The sequence below is a fragment of the Panthera onca genome, chromosome B2 (genome assembly GCF_046562875.1).
Source record: "Panthera onca isolate mPanOnc1 chromosome B2, mPanOnc1 haplotype 2, whole genome shotgun sequence".
NCBI classification, from domain to species: domain Eukaryota; kingdom Metazoa; phylum Chordata; class Mammalia; order Carnivora; family Felidae; genus Panthera; species Panthera onca.
Window position 1 is genome coordinate 104,582,198 of NC_138343.1, and position 14,716 is coordinate 104,596,913.

Consider the following 14,716-nt stretch of genomic DNA (forward strand, 5'->3'; position numbering starts at 1 on the left):
TTGGAATTTTTATGTGAGAGACAGTGATGCCTTTTGGATTCTAAGTGTTGTCATTAATATAAAATGTCAGAGAACAGAGGTGAAGAGAACATTAAGCCTTCTGAATTCTAGCCTTTGGGCATGATATATTTAAGTCTTTGCAAAACCAGAAACCTGAATATAGTCAGAATGACAAAGGCCTTTAGTCTTATGGTAGTGTTTGAATCAGAATCCTTTGTGGTTATTCCAAGGTGTGCACTTGCAGGCCCTCCGCAGGTGAGGTTATTAAACACTGACCTTAATCTGAATTTTAAAACAGTGAAATCTCATGCCGGTGACACAGGTGATTCTGTTGCATACTCCTTATTCAGAACCGTAGTCCTGTAGTTGTGAAATAGATACATTATGATGTTCCTCCACTCTTCGAATTTAACCAGTCTGGAAAGGTCTGGATTTTGGGGGTTGTACAGTGTCTGCAAGAGAACACACATCCACATTCATGTACTTGTGAGACCTTCTTCATCATAGCTTGGAATGATTGATTTGGGGACCCCAGGTAGGAGAGCCAGGCTTCATGCAGGTTATCTAGGCACTGCAACTTTGGAAAATTGAATCTTAATCCTAATAGGGAATTACTTGTGCTATTACAAATAGCTGCCTCCTTTCAAAAATACACATATTACACATCCACAGATAAGCAGTATCAATCCCATGTTTATTTTTGGATTTAGGTTTATGGTTAAAATCAAATTATTTAAGACAAAATTGAGGAATATGATACTATCATTGAGGAATGTAATACTTTTTCACCAGCTTTGGTTCTGACCAATAGAAGGGAATACCAGTAGTGTTTGTCATTTCTCTACAGAGAGAAGTCCAAAAATTTGTGTTGTGTGAGAATTTACTTTTTCTAAGAAGAGATCCTTTCTGAAGCTGATCAGTAGATGCATTAAGAACTTGAGAGCCGCTAGGGCACCTGAGTGGCTCAGTTGGTTGAGTGTCTGACTTCGGCTCAGGTCATGATCTCACGGTTTGTGGGTTTGAGCCCTGTGTCGGGCTCTGTGCTGACTGCTCAGAGCCTGGAGCCTCCTTCAGACTCTGTGTCTCCCTCTCTCTCTCTGCCCATCCACTGCTCACACTCTGTCTCTTTTTGTCTTTCAAAAATGAATAAATGTTTAAAAAAAAAAAAAAAAAAGGACTTGAGAGTAGTTTAATTAAGGGTAAGAAAAGCAATGATGAACAATGTAGTTCTGAGGTCAGTGAGGACTTGACCTTAAAGTGTCAAGAATGATTCTACCTCCCTCTCACACAAGACTTTTTTTAAAGTATATGGTTGGTTTTGTTTTTTTTTTTTTAGTTTATTTATTTATTTTGAGAAGGGATGGGGAGGGGCAGGGAGAGAGGGAGAGAGGGAGAGAGAATCCCAAACAGGCTCCGCACTGTCTAGTATAGAGCTTGACGTGGGGCTCAAACTCAGGAACCATGAGATCATGACCTGAGCCAAAATCAAGAGTTGGATGCTTAACCGACTGAGCCACCCAGGCGCCCCTAAAGTGTAAGTTTTATATGTTTTCTCTAAGTATTGAAGTGGATTCCATCTTTGTCATTTCAGAATGTAGGCAGAACCTGATGATATGGAAATGAAGACTCAGAGTTTGTTGTAATGATACTCCCAAGTATTTTCATCCAAAGTAAATATTAACTTTAATATTGCTTTTAACCAAAGACTCTACTTCTCAAACTGGAGCACACATAATCCCAGGATGTGCAAAAGCATGACTGATAGTATTTGAAGCAGTAATTGGCCATCTTGGATTCTCAGTTTTGCTTTTGGATTTGGGAAAATTTTTGCTTTTGTTTTTCTACTTATGCTAAGTTGCATGGAGTATTATAAGATTAAAAACAAATACTACTATGTGTATTCATTGCTGTATGCCTGTGACAATGTCTGGCACCGAATAGGCATCTATTATTTGTTGAATTGAGTGAATTATGCAAAGTTCTCCTGCATTTTAAAGGTAAACCATGGCAGTTCAAGGAAGTGTTTTATTTGCCATATGTAGCTTTGAGTAATGCCTGCAGATTCTGCATTACTTCATATTCTTCTGCCAGGAGAGGTGCCTTAGGAAAAGAGTGCACTGATCTAAGGCAAACACCTCTAAAAGGTTACATGAACATTTCCTATTTGAGGTAAAACCAGAAAGAGTGATTAGTAACATTTCTTATGGATGAAAGGATGAGTTCATTGATTGTACTGTCACAAACTCCAAAGGTATATGTGTCAAGCGGCAAAGAGATACATTCTTGGATTCTAGGAGAAAGGAGAGTGTGAGTTTTCAATATGTATGTGCTAGCCCGTTGTTTGTGTTATGGAGGTGCAAACAGAAAACAGGTAAACTATCTCAAGTAGCTCATAGTGTTTTGTTTGTCTTTCAGAGAACATAAATGTCCAGCAACAAAGGTAAACATCATATGATTATATATAAAAATGAGTCACACACTTCCAGAACTGTAGGGAGTAATTTTAGAGAGTCCATTGAGTTCTAAAGTGATAGGGAATGTTTTTTCACCAATGCACATGGAGTAGGAGTCCATATAAAGACGTAAATGGGAATGACATTAGCTTGTTTGCTGCCTTAGGACCTATGTCAGAGTAACAGAGATGCAGAATACTGCCATAAGGTTTATCATGAAGTTTATAGCTTTCAGTTTAATTTCCCCTTTGTTGGGCAAAGGACTTGGAAAGAAAAGGGGTGAGGTGGGGTGGTAATGCACGACTTAGTGCACCTTCCATTAATAGAAAAATGGGTATATGTTGGAAAACATTTATGACTATTATAAAGGAACACCAAATCAAAATTTTAATTAACAGTGCTGTGTAGAGCCATTTTGGCACCTGAAGTAAAAGGAAAAATCAGTAATTACTTAAAATTTGGATATTTTATTTATCATGGATTTTACATTAAGTCTTTATTTTTTTAAATACTGCATTAAAATGTTGATCTTAATAACTGAGTTTTTGGTGCTTTTTAAAATTTTGCACCCAAGATCAGTGCCTCACTCACATTATCGTAGTCCTTGGTAGGTTGAAAAGGCTTTCAGGGTTTCCTGGCCTCCATCCTAAGAATATTAGGGAGAAAGGCCTGGAGTTGGAACCTGGTGAAGATTTAGGTAAAGGGTGCTTCTTTGTGTAAATGAAGATGCTCGGAAGACAAGCAGAATGAGCCATACTGTTACCAACTTCAAGCAGAGAGTTAAACTGAAGTAATTAAGGGCCTGGAAATTATTAGATTATGGGCTACTGCACATGCTTGAGATACCAGCTGGTAGGTTATGGCTTTGACCATAAGAGTCCAAGCCTATGTAGATGTGATATAATCATTAAAGAAAAATGAATTACACCCGGATTTGTTGGTCTCTTGAACAAATTGATTCTTGTAGAACTCAGACTGTCTAGAAAGTATGGATCTACAAAATTTTCCACCTATACTTTTGGGATAATGTTTTAAAAGAACTTCTTGATATTAATTTCGATGTATCTTTTGACATTTAAATTTTGTTTTTAAAGGTCAGACTGTTTCTATTATTTGGAAAGGCCCTTAACACTTGAGGATCTGTTACTAAGGATGTTTTCTAAAAAGATAAATATTGATGCTATGGCCCTTGAAAATGACATTAAAGGAGAGTGTTAGGCACATTCTCAAAGGTATGCATTTAGTGTCTTTTTTTTTTTTTTTTTTTGCAATCATCAACTAATTTTTGAAAAATTTTTATTTATTTTGAGTGCAAGCAGGGGAGGGGCAGAGAGAGAGAATCCCAGCAGGCTTTGTGCCTAGAGCGCTGAGAGCGCAGACAGCACACAACCAGATGAGGGGCTCAAATTCAAAAACTGTGAGATCATGACTGAGCTGAATTCAAGAGTTGCATGCTTAACTGATTGAGCCACCCAGGTGCCCCTATTAGCAACTAATTTTAGTGGATTCTGTCTGAGATAGGAAGTTCTCTGTGTCCATGTATTTTATGGAAGGAGGTTGTATTTCTCTCTCTTAGACATAGATGCACAATTGAAAATGTGCCAGCACACGTTGAGCCAGCCCCAGAGAGTTTGAACACAAGGGGAAAATGTGAATATTTAATATTTAATACTTCATATTTTAGTTCACCACTGAAGGTTAATGCCTTGTCTAGTATGAAAATCTAAGAGATGGTTCTGGCAGAGGGGTGAGAACTGGAATAGGCTCTCCTACTAACTGGGAGCTTCCGATCATTCATTTAATCTCTGATCCTCAACTTCCTCACCTGTAAGATGGGGATCACAATACTTCTAGAACACGACAATTTTATTCAAAAAGGACAGTTAATAAACATGGTCAAAACTTGGTGAATTTTTCATGGGACTTTGTCTATAAATCTTCTCATGTTTCCCACACCACCTTTCCCCCCTGCCTCACACAATGAAATTATAGGGAATAAGTGTACTGCCTTGGACCGAATGTTTGTGTCCCCCCAGAAATTCGTATGATGAAATCCTAACTCCCAAGGCGATAATGCTAGGAGGTGAGCTTGGGGGAGATGATGATTGGGATTAGGGCTCTTATAAAAATGAAAGCAGACTTGAGCTCCCTTGCTGCTTCTGCCATGTGAGGTCACAGTGAGAAGACTACGAAGGAAGGGGATTCTCTCTAGGTATGAATCTGCTGGTGATATGATCTAGGACTTCCCAGCCTCAGAACTGTGAGAAATCAGTGTCTTCATAAGCCACCCAGTGTATGCTGTCTTGTGATAGCAGCCTGATTGGACTAGGACAAATACTGCTCCACTTCCTTTTGCCAATATTTCCTTAACATATTGAATCCGGGAGAAAACCAAACATTTAGTAGTGCAGATGGCACCTCCTTCAGCTGCAGTTACACAAATGTTACCTGCCTTCACATCTGTAGCAGCCAAACTGCCTCAGGTTAAAACAATTTGAAGGGCAGCCCAACTCCTTAGCTCCTTGTGTGATCACTTGTGGGTTTTGTTGCTAGTGCATCGCAGTCCAACTTCTCCCTCTGCCCAGAGCACCTGCCTTCACTCCCTCACAGGTGTTGTTCCTTAGGGCAGTTCTCAGTCTTCATGCAAATCTCAGTGTGTGTCCTGGGAGAACGCAAACTAAAACATCTTATGATTTCAGTTACAGCATCGTGGTGACCTATGGCACAACAGCACTAGAGCAGAACTGGCTGAGGGCAGAGTTTGGTGGGATGGCTGTTGACTAGGGCCCCTGGCTACCCACACACCCCAAGTGGTGCTAGGGAAGTGGTTCTGGGTGGGGTTTGGAAATGTATGGGAGCATTTTTCTTTGTCATATCAGGTTGGGAAGAAGCCAGGGATCCTAACAGTTTCTGCTGTGAGGACAGTCCCACAAGAGGAAAAACTATTGCAGAAACAAAAGGCTCAAAAGTTAAAAAAAGTTATAGTTATTCCCTATACTGCACTTGTTCATGTTATGTCTCCCATGCATTCCTTGTTACTTTTACCTCGTTGTGGGGTGTTTTGTACTTCTCCAGAATTTATAGATAGTGAAAGATGGGCTGAAGGGGATTTAGGCCACCATACCAGACCTGGAGTGATAATTTTGATTCTAGGATATTAAATGGAGTTTGGACAACTATGATGTGTTTTAAGCACATCTAGAATGGACTGATTTCAAAATAAAGTCAGAGCCTTCCCAGTAGCGTTCTCCCTGTTCCAGGAGGAATAATATTTTCGTAGAGATAAAACAAGCACCTATCATTGTTCCTTGGACCCTTGGTCTTTCTTAGGTTCTTTGCCTAATCTTTCTTATATGGCTCTTCTTCCACGTAACAATTGTACTGCATTAAAACCCCGTCTCAGTCTGCATTTAGATAAAATTCCAGACAGGAGATTCTTCATTCAGCCTTACTAAAAGGAGTAATAGGTGACATCAGCATCTTGGCAGTGTAAGTTGTTCATTTTTCTCTCCCCTCAATTTACGTGTAATTGGACATCCATGACTGAATAAAAGTGCCTCTACAGAGCATACGGGGACATTAGAGATCATCCATGTGCATCCAAAGTGGGTGGATTGAGAACCAGAGAGGCTATGGGGCCAAAGGGCCAAGGGAGGTGCAGCAGCCAGAGCGGCAGTGCTGGAACCAGCAGAGGAGGCAGAGGAGGTGGAAAGCACAGGTGGTAAGTGAAGTCCTCCCGACTGCTCAGGTGCAGCTGGAGGGGCCTGTTGCTCTTCAGCAGCACCTGGGTGAAGAGAACTCTGCGACTGGGACAAAGGACAGAAAGCGAAGAAGGCAGAGAAAGAATTGACAGAAGATGTGTTCTGCTGTCTGCCTTGGTATTTCAGGAAGAGGTCTGGGACCTCTGAGATACCTTCCACCCATCCCAGTGTCCTTGGGCACACCCAAAGACCCAAGGGCTAAGCCCACAACTCTCCTGCCACTTTTTAAAAAATGCCAGATCCTTTAGGTATGCTCCTAATTTAATGGTGAGTCAGATCCAGTTAGAGAAAATAAAATAATTGTGCTATATCATGAACTGAGAAGCAAAGGTAAGTTTCAGATTGCCAATCTGTTTAACTGTTAGAGTCAAAGCCTTTTCTACACAAGAAAGGTATTCAGGCCTTCAAGTGAGATGACAAAGGCACATTTCATCCACTATGAAGAATCATAGTAATACAGTATCACACAGGATAAAGGGCAATCCTTCAGAGCCAAATTCAAAGACAAAATATTGTGATCTGATGTATAATTCAAGACAGCTTTTATGAAGAAATTCAATAAGCTACAAGAAAATTTAGAAGGCAGTTCCATGAACTGAAGCATAAAACTAATGAACAGAAGGAGTACTTACCAAAGAGATTGGAATTATAAAAAAAAGACTCAAGCAAATTCTGGAGCTGAGAGACTCAAATGAGATGAAAAAATGCAGTAAGAAGCATTAGAAATATAGCAGGTCACATGGAAGAGAGATTAAGTTACCTGGAGGATAGGAATTTAGAAATGATTCAAGTAGAAAAGGAGAGAGAGCTAGGATTTCAAACAAGTGACAAAACCCTATGTGAGTTATCAGACTATTAGAAAAGCCAATATAAGATTAAGGAGTGTATCAGGAGAACAGAGGAAGGGGTCAGAGAAACCTGGGAAAGGAATTTAACATACAAGTCAACAGAGCTCATAGAACATTTTATTATCTCAATGGGAAAACAATGACACATTATGATGAGTGTCCAAACTCAATGATAGAATTCTTAAGGCAAGGGAAAGAAGAGTTAGCCCACAAAGAACCCCCTACCCTTTACCCCCTATGCCTTGGGCTATCAGCAGATTTCTCAGCAGGAACTCTACAGCCAGGAGTCAATTGAGTGACGTATTCTAAGTATTGAAAGATAAAGATGCCAGTCATGAATATTCTATCCACCAAAGATGTTCAGATATGAAGGAAAAAAAGTGCATTCCCAGACAAACAGAGCTGAGGGAGTTTACCACTAGACCTGCCTTGCAAGAAATGCAGAAAGAACTCTTCCAGCTGAAATGAAAGACACTAATAAATGAAATCACATAAAACTCTGATAAAGGTGATACAGTCAAAATTAGAACATTAACTCTGTTTAAGAATAGTTTCTCAAAAAATTACAGAATAGGGTAAAGGAAGAGAGCATTAAAAATAATGATAGGCACTATAATTGGTTAACAAATTCATAGCATAATAAGAGGTAATTTGTGACATCAAAAACATAAAAGAGGGTAACATAGACAAGTTAATTTGAGCTGCTAGTGGCAGAAAAAGGGCTAGCATTTTTTATTTAAGCCTCAAGGTAACTGTAAAGCAAAAATGTAGAGCAGATACAAATAAATATGAGTTGCTAGCAAAAGAAAAAGGCCCACATGTTTTATGTAAGCCTCAAGGAAACACTGAAGCAAAAATCTAGAGCAGACACAAAACATGGAAAAAAAGAAAAGCCACATGTCACGACAAAACCCACCAATTAACAAGGGAGGCAGAAACAATGAAAAAGAAACAATACAGATGGGAAATAGCAAATGAACACTAGTAAGTTCTACATATTAATAATCCCCCTAAAAATAAATGGATACATTTACCAATCATAAAGCACACAGTGGTTGTATGGTTAAAGAAACAAGACCCAACTATATGTCACCCACTATATGTCACAGGAGACCTTTCAGCTCTAAAGACATACATAAGCTCAAAGTGAAGTGATGGCAGATGATTTTCCAAGCAAGTGAAAACCAAAAGACAATAGCTGCAGCCTACTATATATCAAACAAACTGAATTTCAAGTCAAAATCAGAAGTGGTAACAAAAGACAAGAAGGTCATTACGTAATGATAAAAGGATCAATACAGCAAGTAGATGTAAAAACCACAAGTATTTGTACTCCTAACATTCAAGCACTGAAGTCTATTAAGCAAATACCAACAGATCTTAAGGGAGAAACATATAGCAATCCATTAATAGTAGGGGACTTCATTACCTGTCAGCAGTAGATACGTTATCCAGACAGAAAATCAACAAGGAAACATTGCAATGGAAAAGTACCTTAGAAGAAATGGGCTTTAGAGACTTCTTTTAAAAAAGAATTTTTTTTTAAATTTTAATTTTGTCTTATTTTTTGAGAGAGAGACAGAGAGCAAGTTGGGGAGGGGCAGAGATAGAGAGAGAGAGTGAGGGAGACACAGAATCCGAAGCAGGCTCCAGGCTCTGAGCTAAGCACAGAGCCCGATACGGGGCTCAAACTCATGAACTGTGAGATCATGACCTGAGTCGAAGTCAGACGCTTAACCAACTGAGTCACCCAGGTGCCCGTAAGAGACATCTATAGGACATGCCCTCCAATATTTGCCAAGTACACACTCATCTCTTTATTCTGCAGGATAGATTATATGATGGGACACAAAACAAATCTCAAATTTCAGACTATCTTTCCTATTTATGGAACTGACAATAAGAAAGTGAGAAGATTCACAAATATGTGGAAACTGAACAAAATACTTCTGAATAACCAAAAAGTCAAAAGTAAATCAAAAGGAAAATAAAACATTATCTCAAAACAAATGAAATGGAAAGACAACAGATCAAATCTTATGGGCTAGAGAAAAATACTATTCTGGATAGAAGTTTAATAATCAAAAAATCAAAGAATTAGGAAGACATCAAATAAACTACCTAATTTTACAGCATAAGGAACTGGAGAAGGACAAGATAAGTCCAAACTTATTAGAAGTAAGGAAATAATAGAGATGAAAGATCAGAGCAGAAATGAAATGAAGACCCAAACAACAACAAAACAACAAAAAGAAACAACAAAACTAAAATCTGATTCTTTGAAAAGATCGACCAAGTTGAAAAAATTTTAGCTAGACTAAGAACAAAAGAGAGATAACTCAAATAAAATTAGAAACGGAAGAGGAGACATTGCAAGTGATACTACAGCAATACATAGGAGCATAATACGCTACTATGAACAATTGTATGCCAGCAAATTACATAACCTAGAAGATAGGATGCATTTCTAGAAACACAGCCTTAGCAAGACTGAATCCAGAAGAAAGAGAAAAATAGACAAATGAGTAAATTGGGAGATTTATTAATAATCAGCCCAACACAAACCCCCAGGAACTGATGGCTTTACAGGTGAATTCTACCAAACATTTAAAGAAACATCATTCCTCCACAAACTCTTCCATAATACCAAAGTGAAGGGCATGCTTCTAAACTCGTTCTGTGGGGCCATTGTTACCCTCATACCCAAACCAGATAAGAATACCACAAGAAGAGAAAACTATAGGCCTACATCCCTGATGCAAAAATTCTCAACAAAATAGCAAATTAAATTCAAGAACACCTGGACCAAATTAGATTTCTCTCTAGGATGCAAGTTTCCTTTAACACACACACTTCAATAAATGTAATATATCAATAAAATAAAAGATAATACCATAATTATGTCACTAGACACAGAAAAATGCAACTCATACAGCATCCTTCATGTTATAAAGCCTTAATAGATTGAGTATAGAAGGAATACACCTCAACATAGTATGGGCTATATATGACAAGCCACAGCTAATATTATATTCAATAGTGAAAAGTTGAAAGCTTTTTCTCTAAGATCAGGATCAAGACATGAATGCCCACTCTCACCATTACTGTGGTACTAGAAGTCCTGGCTAGAACCATTAGGCAAGACAAAGAAAGAAAAGGCATCCAAATCAGAAAGGCAAAAGTAAAATGGTCACTATGTGCAACTGATATGATTTTATGTATAGAAAATCCTGAAGAGTCAATCATAAAACTGTTCAAATTAATCAGAGTAAAGTTTCAGGATACAAAATCTATATACAGAAATCAGTTTCATTATTTTACAGTAATAATGAAACATCTGAAAAAAATAAAAATATCTTGTTCAGAGTAGCATCAAAAATAAAAACATAAAATCTAGATAATTTAGCCAGCAAAGTGAAAGACCTATATGATGAAAAGCACAAGACTTTGCTGAAAGAAATCAAAGAAGGCACAAACAAATGGAAGTCACCTCATGATTGTGGATTGGAAAAATTAATATCATAAAATGCTCATACCGCCCAAAGCAATCAAGAGATTGAACTCAATACTCATTAAAATACCAAAATCAGTCACAAAAAACCAAAAGCAACAATCCTAAAATGTATGGTTCAGTAGTTTAACTGTGATATGTGTAGCTTTTGTCCTATTCACGTTTATCCTACTTGTCCGTCAAGCTTTATGGATGTGTAAATTAATATTTTTCCTCAAATATGGGAAATTCTTGACCATACTTTCTTCAAAGATTTTTTTCTGTCCTTTCCTTCTGTATATGTTCCTCTGTTTGATATGTTCTACAGGTCTCTGAGGTTATGTTCAGTTTTCTTCATTCTTTGTGTTTCTGTTCTTTTTATTTCTCTTCACTACTGATCTGTCTTCATGTTCCATGATTCTTTCTTCTGTCGGGTCAAACTTGTTGAGATCTAAGGACTCAATAAATGAACATTGTTTTATAGCTGTTATTTTATTTTTTTGCTAAGTCCAGCATCTGGGTCCATTCAGAGAGAGTTTTTACTAATTGCCCTTTATTCCCCTGAATATGTGTTATGCTTTCTTGTTTTTTGACATATGGTACTTTTGTCAGAAACTGGATATTTTAGGTAATATACATTCTCTAGATTCCAATCTTGTCCTAGAAGTGGTTGTTCTGCCTTTTTTTTTTTCACTTTCTTTTTAGTGATTTACTAGAACTAATTATGGAGTCTATCACCAACAGCATACACACTTTCATATCACTACTCAAATTTTTTAAATTTTTGTGTTATAGTTAAGACAAGGCCAATAGAGCTTAGTAGTCAGGCAATATTAGGTCAGAGGTTGTGCTTAAACTCAAAACTGGGTAATTTTCCCACTTTTCAGCCTTACAAGTTTGGCAAATAACTAAAATTTTTGAGAATCATAAGAATCAGGGGCCCCTGGGTGGCTGAGTTGCCTAAGTGTCCGACTTCGGCTCAGGTCATGATCTCACAGTCCGTGAGTTGGAGCCCGCGTTGGGCTCTGTGCTGACAGCTCAGAGCCTGGAGCCTGCTTCGGATTCTGTGTCTGCCTCTCTCTCTGCCCCTCCTCTGCTCGCACTCTGTCTCTCTCTCAAAAGTAAAATAAAAACATAAAAAAATTAAAAAAAAAAGAATCATAAGGATCAGTTTGCTTTTCTCAAGTTTTTTATTTTAGTGAATCACAATTATTCCTTTCTAGCAATTAACAACTTTGGCTTCAGGAATGTGTTATGTTTTAATTTAGGAAATACTGTGAGAAAAAGTTTGTTTTCATAATTACAGGGTCCAATTTCTGTCACATTAAAGACTTCTTTGTTTTTAATTTAAATTTTAGCTAGTTAACATAAATTGCAATATTGGTTTCAGGAGTAGAATTCAGCGATTCGTCCCCTTACATACAACACCCAGTGCTCATCATAACAAGTGCCCTCCTTAATACCCATCATTCATATATCCCATCTCCCACCCTTCTCCCTCCATCCATCTCAGTTTCTTCTCTATTGTTGAATCTCTATGGTTTAAACATTTTCTTAACAGTAATAATTACTTCAATAAAAGGGATTAAATCATTTCTTTGGATCAAATTTTTATTTAATGAAAGGTGACAATAGGACAGATGAAACCATGAATTCCAAAGTTACTGAGAGTAGTTCTAAATAAGAAACACAATCTACTTTTCCCAAATAAGGGTGAGAGGATATGTATTAGGAAGGACTTGAGTCCAGTTCCAAATCAGATAGTGTGCATGCAGTAACATCAACAGATGCCAAAGTTTGGTGATTTATCTTAGTATAAATGAGGAAATGTTTGTTATTCAGGAAGCACTAACAACAGAAGAGAAGCAGCATCTAAGGTCAACAACCCAAGTATATATAGAGGGAGTTTGAATAAATCTTAGGTGTTTATCCAGAGGCAGTTTGAATAAACCTTAGATGTTTATCGTTTAGGACCATTCTGTTCAGAAGACAAACTGGATAGAGTGTGGAACCCCTGAAAAAGAGGACACAAAACAGTACCTGAACAGCCAACCCCAGGACCTGTCATTCCCTCTGTGATACCACATCCCTATGTGGTATGAAGACCTCACCACTCACTCAACAGTGACAAAACTGAGGGGAATAATGGCAGGTAAACGGTGATTGGTAGTTACATGAGTATTACATTTGTGTCAAGCAAATTGTAGAATTATGGAAAGTCCCTAATCCTTCAAAATAAATGTATTTACTTCTTGCAGATGTGGATTTCTTGTCTCAACTTCTCAATTGTTCACACTACTCATATTCTCAATTTTGTTTCATAAGAAACAACACAAAGACTTAAAGACACCAATAGTAGTGCTATTGAAATAGAGGCAACTCAATCCATTGTACTCCGGACTATGGCCATTAGAGTATCATGAATGGGACAGCAAGAAAATACATCTTTATTTTCTGGTATCACTCGAAAGCAGAGATTTTGAACCATGCCCAGCAGCTCTGAGTAGCACTGACCTGCTTGAACCATTTACCGTCCATTATTTGTAGTAAATGCATCAGGGCTTCCCCCCAGTCATTTGGATGATCTGCTGGTTAGCATCAGCCTAATCCTTCCTTCTTAATGGGTTATTGATTCTGGGAGTTCTGCTAATGGGTGAATCCTTAAATCTCTTTGTGGAAATTTTAGTCTTTGTGTCTTTATCAGCAGCAACACAATTATTCTTCTCACTGGCATTTATATTAGAATTTAACACTTAATTTGAATGAACAAACTATTGGTGAGTAGTTTCATTCTTGATGGGGGTGAAAATCTTTTCACTTTTCCTTTCTAGGTTCTTTGACTGTTATGATAATTAAATTGACATAAGACAGATTAATAGGAGAAAAATGTAATGACATATGTATGGGAGACCCACAAAGCATGAAGAGTCAAAGACAGTATCGCAAGTGAGGTTTATTTGCCATCCTGAGCTAAGGAGAAGCAGGTGAAAGTGTTGAGAAAGGGAAATCACAGGAAATGCAAAGAACACATGTTGGATAAACAGAAGTGTGTCCTGCCATGTGGTTAGAGTCTTTCAGAAATAAAAAGTTATATGTGGTAGTAACTCTCTTTGTGGTACAGGCCGGTATCTAAATTCTTTTAGGCAGTTAAGGAAAATGTAAAAAGGTTTTGTGAGTCTGGGGGGCCTTAATTGCTTTCAGCAAAATAAAAAATTCCTCTGCCCCCCCGTCACTTCTCTGAACTGTACTAGTTATGCTGTTTTAGGTGTTTGGTGATTATATCAAACAGTAGGCCAAGTTATCAGCTCTTATATATGGAACAAAAATATACTATAACTCTTTGCTCTGATTTTCAATAAATTGAGCCAATACATGTTTCCAAGTACTTTAGATATTTAAGCACATATATGAAAGAAAGGTACAATTCACCATGATAGTAGTAAAAATATACTAGGATCTAATATGAGTAGAGTATGATGGTAGAATTATGTTTACTTCATGAAAAGATCAAGATGTTACAAGCTCATTGTTATTGTTTTGATCCCAAGACGTGGAATTGACTACTCTTAGGGAGCCACTGCTTCTTTATAATGGAAGTTAACATTAGAGCCCATTGGGTATGGATGTGTAAATTAGGTTGTTTCTTTGAACACAGGATGGCAAAGAGGAGACACCTTAAATAACTCTAGTGACAGAATAACTTACCTCCTCTCTCTTCCTCCACCCTTCCCTCTCTGGTCCCCCACTTCCTTCCCTGGATGTGAATTCTTATTGATGCTTACAACTAATTTGCAGCTTTCATGAATCTCCTTTGTAGAATTCTCCTGGAAAGCCATCTGGCCCTGGACTCTTGTGTTTTGTGGAGTTTTGATTACTAATTCTATTTCTTTACTGGTTATGGGTCTTTTCAAATTTTCTATGTCTTCCTGTTTCAGTTTTGGTAGTTAGTATGTTTTTAGTAATTTGTCCATTTCTTTCAGATTGCCAATTTTATTGGCGTATAATTGCTCATAATATTCTCTTATTTGTATTTTTGCTGTGTTGATTGTGATCCCTCCTCTTTCATTCTTGATTTTATTTATTTGGGTCCTTTTCTTTTTCTTTTTGATCAAACTGGCTAGGGGATTTATAAATTTTGTTAATTCTTTCAAAGAACCAGCTTCG